Source organism: Lycium ferocissimum, chromosome 4 (assembly GCF_029784015.1).
Source record: "Lycium ferocissimum isolate CSIRO_LF1 chromosome 4, AGI_CSIRO_Lferr_CH_V1, whole genome shotgun sequence".
NCBI classification, from domain to species: Eukaryota; Viridiplantae; Streptophyta; class Magnoliopsida; order Solanales; family Solanaceae; genus Lycium; species Lycium ferocissimum.
In genome coordinates, this window is record NC_081345.1 from 8550979 (window position 1) to 8558897 (window position 7919).

Below are 7919 nucleotides of genomic sequence, written 5' to 3' on the forward strand. Positions count from 1 at the left end.
GGTGAATCTTGATGTCCCCATTAACTTGCGGGTCCGGAAAACCGTTAGTCATAAAAAAAATAGAGGTGTGAAAAGACGGAAAAGAAGGCATCGGAATTGGATCTAACCCTTATAAGTATTCCGATTGGATACAAAATGTAACTAGCAAGAAGATAGACAAGTCAGACCATACGATGACGGAACCCCGGCCCTAAGAAGATCGTGAAGGGCGGCAGATAATTATCGAAGACGACGGTTACTCGAAGGCTATGGGCGTATAAGGACCTCCTTAATAAGGGGGAAGAACATACTAGACTTGAAAGGAACTATGACGTTTCAAGCTCCGGAAAAGGAGATTTATTAGCTCGGGGCAGAGTTCGAGGCGTATTGGCATATCGGGAAGGTAACGGAAAGAAGTAGAAACGAATTGACAATAAGTGTACCATGAGGCAGACATAGGGAGAAAGTATGGAAGATAACTCAAGAGAGCGCTTTACGCCAAGATGAACTACGATATTTTTAGACCATGATTTGAATCCCTCGTATCGGGCAAAAAGTGCGCCGTACTTAAGTATGCAGTGACATGCCCTAAAGGGTAATGAAAAGAGCAAGAAAGGTCTCCAAGCTAAATTTACAAAGGGTGTTAGAGAGGATGACGAACCCAAAGGACACTTGGGATGACAATGACAATTGTAATAAAAGGAACAACGATTGGTAGTTTGGAAATTTTTGAAGGAAAGAAAGAACGCTGCTCCTATGAATGGAAATAAAAGAGTTCACCGGATATTAGAAAATAGTTCATGGACCACTAATTATACTGAACATGAGAGCATATGATATGGAATTATATGAACCGTCAACGTGAAGCTATGCCCAACTACAATTGTAAGAAGGCCACACCGGAAAGCCAACAAGGAATAACGGCTGACGAGACGATCGCCGATACAAGAAAATCGAAGATAAGTATACTTGCGTTGCAAGAGAGTCATAATAGAAGAATTGCCGTAGTCCTATGCTTCTGGGATTGTATTGATAGATGTGAGGGAAGGAAGTAAAGAAAAATTTGTAGCAGGAGCTCAAAGATGTTGCGAGCTATGAAATTAGTTGAACTCGGATTATAAGTTTGCCATAAGTGTAACCTGGATTTGTGAAGGATAATAAATGGCAAAGAAACATTACGTATATACGTATTTCGGATAATGATATAAATGGCCTTAGGAAGGAACATAACCATTAGGTTCACTAGCGACAAAGTTATCTTTGGGTAAACATTTGGAATGTAAGGGTAAAAGAGATGGCGACAAGGATGTAAGGATTAGAGAGCACGACTAATGGACTACAAAAAAAAAAAAAATCGATACGAGTATATCTAAGATCAACGGGTACAAAAAGGATAGCCCGAGATGGCACCGAAGGAGTAAACGCAAAGAGGGCGCCGTATATGAGAAAGGTAATTGCCCACTAACGGGGAAACAAGGAGCGAGAAAAAGAGAATACTTACAGGACGATGAATAGTTATGGCACGGCAAGTCAAGACTACCATAATGGAGAAAGAACAAGAGCGAGATGCTAGTTAATTTTCGATCATGTACATGAGGACAAAGAAGTGAAAGAAGATGACTGAAGGCAATAAAAGAGTTAAGAAAGAATGAGAAGAGACTGATCCAAGTTATAGTTTAAGCAAATGGTAATCGGACCCTAAAGGAAAAATAATTGTTCTAACGAATCAAAGATTGTGTCGTGGGTTGGCAATACTGCAACATTCGAGGACGAATGTTTTTAAGGGGGAAGAATGTTACACCCCGTATCTTCGAAGAAGCACTTATCAAATTTGAAACATAAGTACGTTGAGTTACGGTTAAGTAAAACCACTTTGAAATATAAGCAAGCATTATCAAGTACATTTAATGAGTGAAGGGTGTATACAAGGTATACCGGAAGGTTTTATAAGGAAATGAGTGGAAGAAATGGAGTAGTACGACTTTGGAGAAAGGATGGGTAAAGTTTCGTGTGAAAATTTTGGTCCAACTTGAGGGACAAATATCTCTTAGCATATGAAGTGTTTTGAAGTGAAACAAAAGCCTAAAATGAAGTTCGTCGAGTCTAGTTTCCAACGCAACAAACTGCTCATCGATAGGACATCGGAGTAGAGAATTATGGACGTTACAAGTTCAGCTGACAGAGCAGAAACGCGTGCTACAGTACTGCTACAGTACCGACCTGCTACAGTAAAATGCTACAGTGAACCCGACCCGAATTTGACCCTATATAAAGGGTAATAATCCCTTCTTCTTCTTTTTTTTTTTTTTTAGATTTTGCTAGAAATTTCCAGAAAATTAAAGAGAGAGAGAGAATCACAAAGTAAGCAATTTTCAAGCGACGGAGTATTAATCGAAGCTCGGATAAACGCATGGATGTGATTCTAGTATGGTTTTGCGGTGGATTCAAGGTGGATATTGAAGATATCGCTGTTTTAACAAAAATAAGGTATGAATCTCTCCTTATTAATATTACTTTTGGTTAGTTACGAAGATAGAGTGATGAAATGGTTGTATAATAAAGTTGTTGGTTGAGAAATTGGACAAACATCGCGTGGGATGTTTTATGGAATATTTTGGTATTGATGATGATGTTGTTGATGTTGTAGTTGTTGTTTTGTTGGTATTGTGATTTCGGGCTAGGCATATAAACGGGGAGATGTCTTTGCCGAATTTCGGCAGATTATAAATGGATTTATTTGAAGGACTAAGACAAGCGTATAACGATGAGTCTAACGATTGTGTGAATCCTCTTAAATGTAGACTTGCGAGCTCGGACGAATAAGAGTAGATAATTGGAGGCTGAACAGGTATGTTAAGGCTTTCCCTTTCTTTCATTTTGGCATGATCCTATGATACGAGCGAACAACGAGTAATCGAGTCTCCATATTACTCTACTCTTAGAAGTATTAGGAGCATCTCAGTTATTGATGATCTTGTACCCCTCTATTATGATTATTCCTTCTGTTCACGGGTCCTATATATTGTATCATGATAAGGTTAGTTTATGTTTATGCATTACATTCATTTGCATACATGCATATTGACCCGTGACCCACAGGCGTTATATACGTATATATATATATGTATATATTATATATATATATATATATATATATGGGGTATGGGAAAAGGGCGAGGCGCTATATACGCATTACCACCGATCGGTGGTGCACGGTGATGATGATTATGATGCCGAAGGGGCCTATATGATGATTATGATGCCGACGGGGCCTATATGGGATAGGGATCGAGCCGAACGTTCCTCGGCACTATGACCTATGCATTGCATATCATACGGCAAAGATATACAGAGGCATTTTTAGTAAGCAGAGAAATACAGATATGTTCAGATAGTAAGACATACAAATGCATTCATACAGACATGTTCAGATAGTCAGACATACAGATGTATTCCGTCAGTCAGTTTAGTTTATGATTCTCTTAGATTTTCTTCATGACTCCTATGTGTATGTTACTCTTCTGCCTTACATACTCGGTACATTATTCGTACTGACTCCCCTATTGTTCGGGGGGGGGGGGGGGGGGGGGGCTGCGTTTCATGCCCGCAGGTTCAGATAGCCACGAAGACAGATTGCATCCTTAGGCTACTTCTTCAGCTTGACAGTGGAGCACTCCTCTCATGCCGGAGTTGCCGTCTAGACCTGGTATATGTTTGATGTTTATGGGTATTCCCGTCCACAGCATGTCCAGTATGTCAGTAGAGGCTCATAGACGCTTATATGCAGTCAAACAGTGTGGGCCGCTCAGCACATGTTTGGTTACATAGTTTTATCGGGTAGCCTTGTCGGCTTGTACCCCGGTTCAGTTTAGTGATGCATGTATATATATATATATATATATATATATATATATATATATATATCTTTTGAGGGCTGTGACCCTACAGTTTTTATGACATCTATCGGTCGGCAAATCATGTTGCCCTGGTGGCCCCGAGAATGAGCATGAGCGAGATATCGTATACGTTTAGTGGCATCTAGGAGGTCGGCACGGGTGTCCGTCATAGTCCTCCAGTTGGGCTGTGACAGGATGAGTGCGGGGATTTGACTTTTTGGAGAGTTATCAATTGTTGCTCCTAACTTAGAGAGAATGTGGATTTTTGTAATTGTGGTTTTGGCTCAATAGGTTCTACGATTAGTAGTGGGTATTAAATAATTCAAGTCGCGAAGTACATTTCAGCTGTTAAATTGAGGATCAGTGGAAACAGTCTAGGGAAGGGCAGTGATTTCACCAGAGGACTTTGGGTATTCATGCGGAGTTGGTAAACTCATGAACCAAGATGGAAGAATGATTCGCCTATTAAGGGATTTTGACAAGGAAACCAGTATGAGCTTTATGAGGTCGTTGGTAGAGAGTTATGTGTATTAGTCAAGCACCACCGACAGATTATGGACCACCTCATAGTGTTTGGGATGTTGCATCAGCAGTGATCAGTTGTTGGGATAACCAGGGTTGGTCAGGTATTTTGTGGTAGGAAGGTATGGTAAGGAATGGTATATGTGATGCGTTCGACTTAGAGGAATATTCAGTTATAAGGTTCGAGTGAGGCAAAGGAAACTCTCAGACGCTCTAAGTCGGGGCTTGCTACTATCTGCAGGACTGATTTGGCTATTTTGTAAGATTTATGATATTTCGATCCACCCCTTAGTAGGTTTGAGTAATTTTCGATTGATGATGATAAACATGATCTTAAATAGAAGATGGAAACTAGATATTCGGGATAAAGGGCATCTTACTATCGACTTCGAAGGATTTGGGTTCATAAGACTTGGATTGGTATCAGCATGACTGCTTAATCATGTTCGGGTTATGGTGGCGTTATGTTATCCTATTCGGTTGGGTGGGGAAATAGTAAGTCTGATTGAGGAAGTCCGTGTATGATTTGATTTAGTGACTAGTAGGTACCAGCAGGACCTTGTGATTGAATATTGATGAGAAGGTAACTTGCGTATTACCAAGAGGGGTATTTTCATGGCATACTTGAATGGACAATTAAGATTTGATTAATAAGGGGCAGTCTTTACGATGGAAAGTTGGAGTCATGATTTCAAGGTCAGAAAATGTTAGCGGTAGTATACTATGTCGAGGTGTTGATGGATAGGTTGTATGGTTGAGTTTTTCAATTACGAATAACTTGAGGGTATTTCGTGTGGTAAGACTTATGGATTGTAAGATTGATACTTTTGGAATTGCTAAAAGTGTAATAAGTATGGTACTCAGAGATTTTAAGGTTGTGTACTGTGGAATATTTGAAATGATGAACAAGTTAGTGGAAATGCAATGAAAAGAGAGATCGATGTAATTAGATTCTTTGAAGTTTATCATATTTGGGTGAGTAGTGTGAGTTGTCGGTTATGAAGAAGTAAAGTCTTAAGGTATAGCTAGTGGGTATTTGATTGACTACTTGGGCAAATTTTAGATTTTTAGGTTAAAAATGACAGCGTGAGGTTGAGGATTCAGGAACAGCGGATTAGAATGGATCACCACAGACTTATGGAAGGTTTACTATTCACTTATAGAGATTTGGTAACAGTTCGGCTGATTATTGGTGGCAATCAGGGTATTATGCATTTTAACAGGGCCAAGTTTGTTCGTGTAATGTAGGGGACCTATGGATGTGTTACCAGGAGATTTATGGCTATTCGAGTAATCCGTGTCTAACGATTTGATGGTTTCCAGTATGAAATAGAGGTATCGCAGGTTTTTGAGCATGTAAAGATTGCAAAGTGCCGCTTACGGGCAAATTTTATCGGTTTGTGAAAATGCTTAGTGATGTGGAGGAGGTACAAATGGATAGGGGAGGTTTTTGGAGTGATCAATTGACTTTTACAGCATTGGCACGACAAGATAATTTCGAGGATTATGTGTACAGTATGTTACTTGAAGGATAAGAGGATTCAGATAGTGAGTATTGATTCAATGGTTTTAACTCAACAGAACTATTAGATTCCAGATCTGCGTAATCGGCCTTGGATAAGGTTTGTTTGTTATAGGAATGCTTGGGATTTGCTCAGGGTAGCCACAAATCCTTTCCTGGATAGATAGAGGCTTGATTTTTACTCATGGTGCGTGATAGCGGGATTTTTACGGATCTATAGTACTAAAGATGATTTTGGAAGGTGTGGAAGAAAGATAAATGGAGTTAGAGTACTTGGCGGGTACAGTTGACTATGGATGACGGTTTCAGTTAGAAGATTGTGGCAACTATAATGATAATTGTGGAATCCACTGAATTGCGTCAGAGTTATGGTTATAATCAAATTCATGTATTTTAAGTAAGGTCGGACCGAGTGTGTGAGGATTAGATTTTTGGGCTAAGTTAAAGGAAGGTTTGGCGAATCAAGGGGAGAAGCAAATTGCTATGGACTTATAGTAGGATTACCTTGGTAGTTGGGGAAATTTGATTCATATCTGGGTCTTTATAGATCGATGGACTAAGTGATCTCATCGTGTATCGATTTAGACTATTTGCAAATCAGAGAAATTGGACAGGTTTGACTTTCGAAAGTTGGTTTGTTTGCTTCCGGTGCCTATTTCTACCGTTACGGATCAAGGCACTTAGTTTAAATCTCATTCTGGAGATCTATGCAAAAGGAGTTGGGTACTCGAGTGGAGCTTAGTACAACATATCGCCTTCAGACTGATGGACAGTTTGAGCGCACTATTCGGGTTCATGAGGCTATGTTGTGGGTCTGTGTAATAGATTTTAGCGGACATTGGGATCAATTCTTTGCTTTTAGCAGGGTTTGTCTACGACAATTACTGTTCGAGCTTTGAGATGGCACCCTTGAGGCCTTATATGGTAGGAGGTGTCATTATCCAGTTGGTTGGTTTGATGCATTGAGGTGAGACCTCGGGGTACAGACTTGTTGCGGGATTCTTTCGACAAGGTCAGGTTGATTCAAGAGGGGCTTCTTACAGCTCATACTAGACAAAAGAGTTGTACAGGTCAGAAGGTTCGCGACTTCGAGGTCATAATTGGTGAGCGAGTATTGCTGAAGGTTTCACCCATGAAGGGTGTGATGAGGTTCGGAAGGAAGGGCAAGTTGGTCCTTAGGTTCATTGGTCTGTTTGGGATCGTTCAACGTATTGGTGAGTTAGCCTGTGAGTTGGCTTTGCCTCCTGGTTTGTTGGGCATTCCGTATTTCATATTTTGATGCTAAAGAAGTACCTTTCGGATGGTTCTCATGTGATTAGATGGGATTCAGTAATACTTGATTAGTTATGCAGATTAAATATCTCCAGTTTTTCAGTGTTTCAGGTATATCTTCTTTCTTTCATGTTCGAGGACAAGCATGTGTTTAAGTGGTGGATTATGTAACGTCCCGTTAGGTCATTTTGGTTGTTATCTAATTTTTGCCTATTTTGATGTTGTGAACCCGCCTCTTTGCTTGTTTCTGATTGTTGTGTAGTGGGTGTGATTGGCATAATTCCCGAGGTAGTTGAAGTCTCTTAAGTTGGAATTTGCTACGTTAAAGAATTTTTATGTGTTGGGCTGACTTTAAGTATCATCAGGGGTGTTTGTGTTATTTTGGGAATTTCGTCGGTTCTATTAGCTTCGAAACGTCGAATATAGGCCGTTTCAGTGTTTGGTTCAGTTCCCGAGGGCCTTGGGGGCATTTTGGTCCTTTGGTTGGGAAGTTGATTTTTGCCTGTTTGGAGTTGACTTGGTCAACGAGATCTCTTTTGGGAATTTTGAGTGCGTGAGTGAGTTCGTAGCGTATTCTTACATGTGTCTGCATATTTGGTTTGTGTCGGGGAGGTTTGAGGAGAGTGTCGGGATTTTGGTTGAGAGAGTCAAAAACTAGATTTTTCTAGTTCTGGTGTTCGCGCAGGCGCGAATGGGGTCCCTCTTCTGTGGACGAGCTCCGGCGAGAG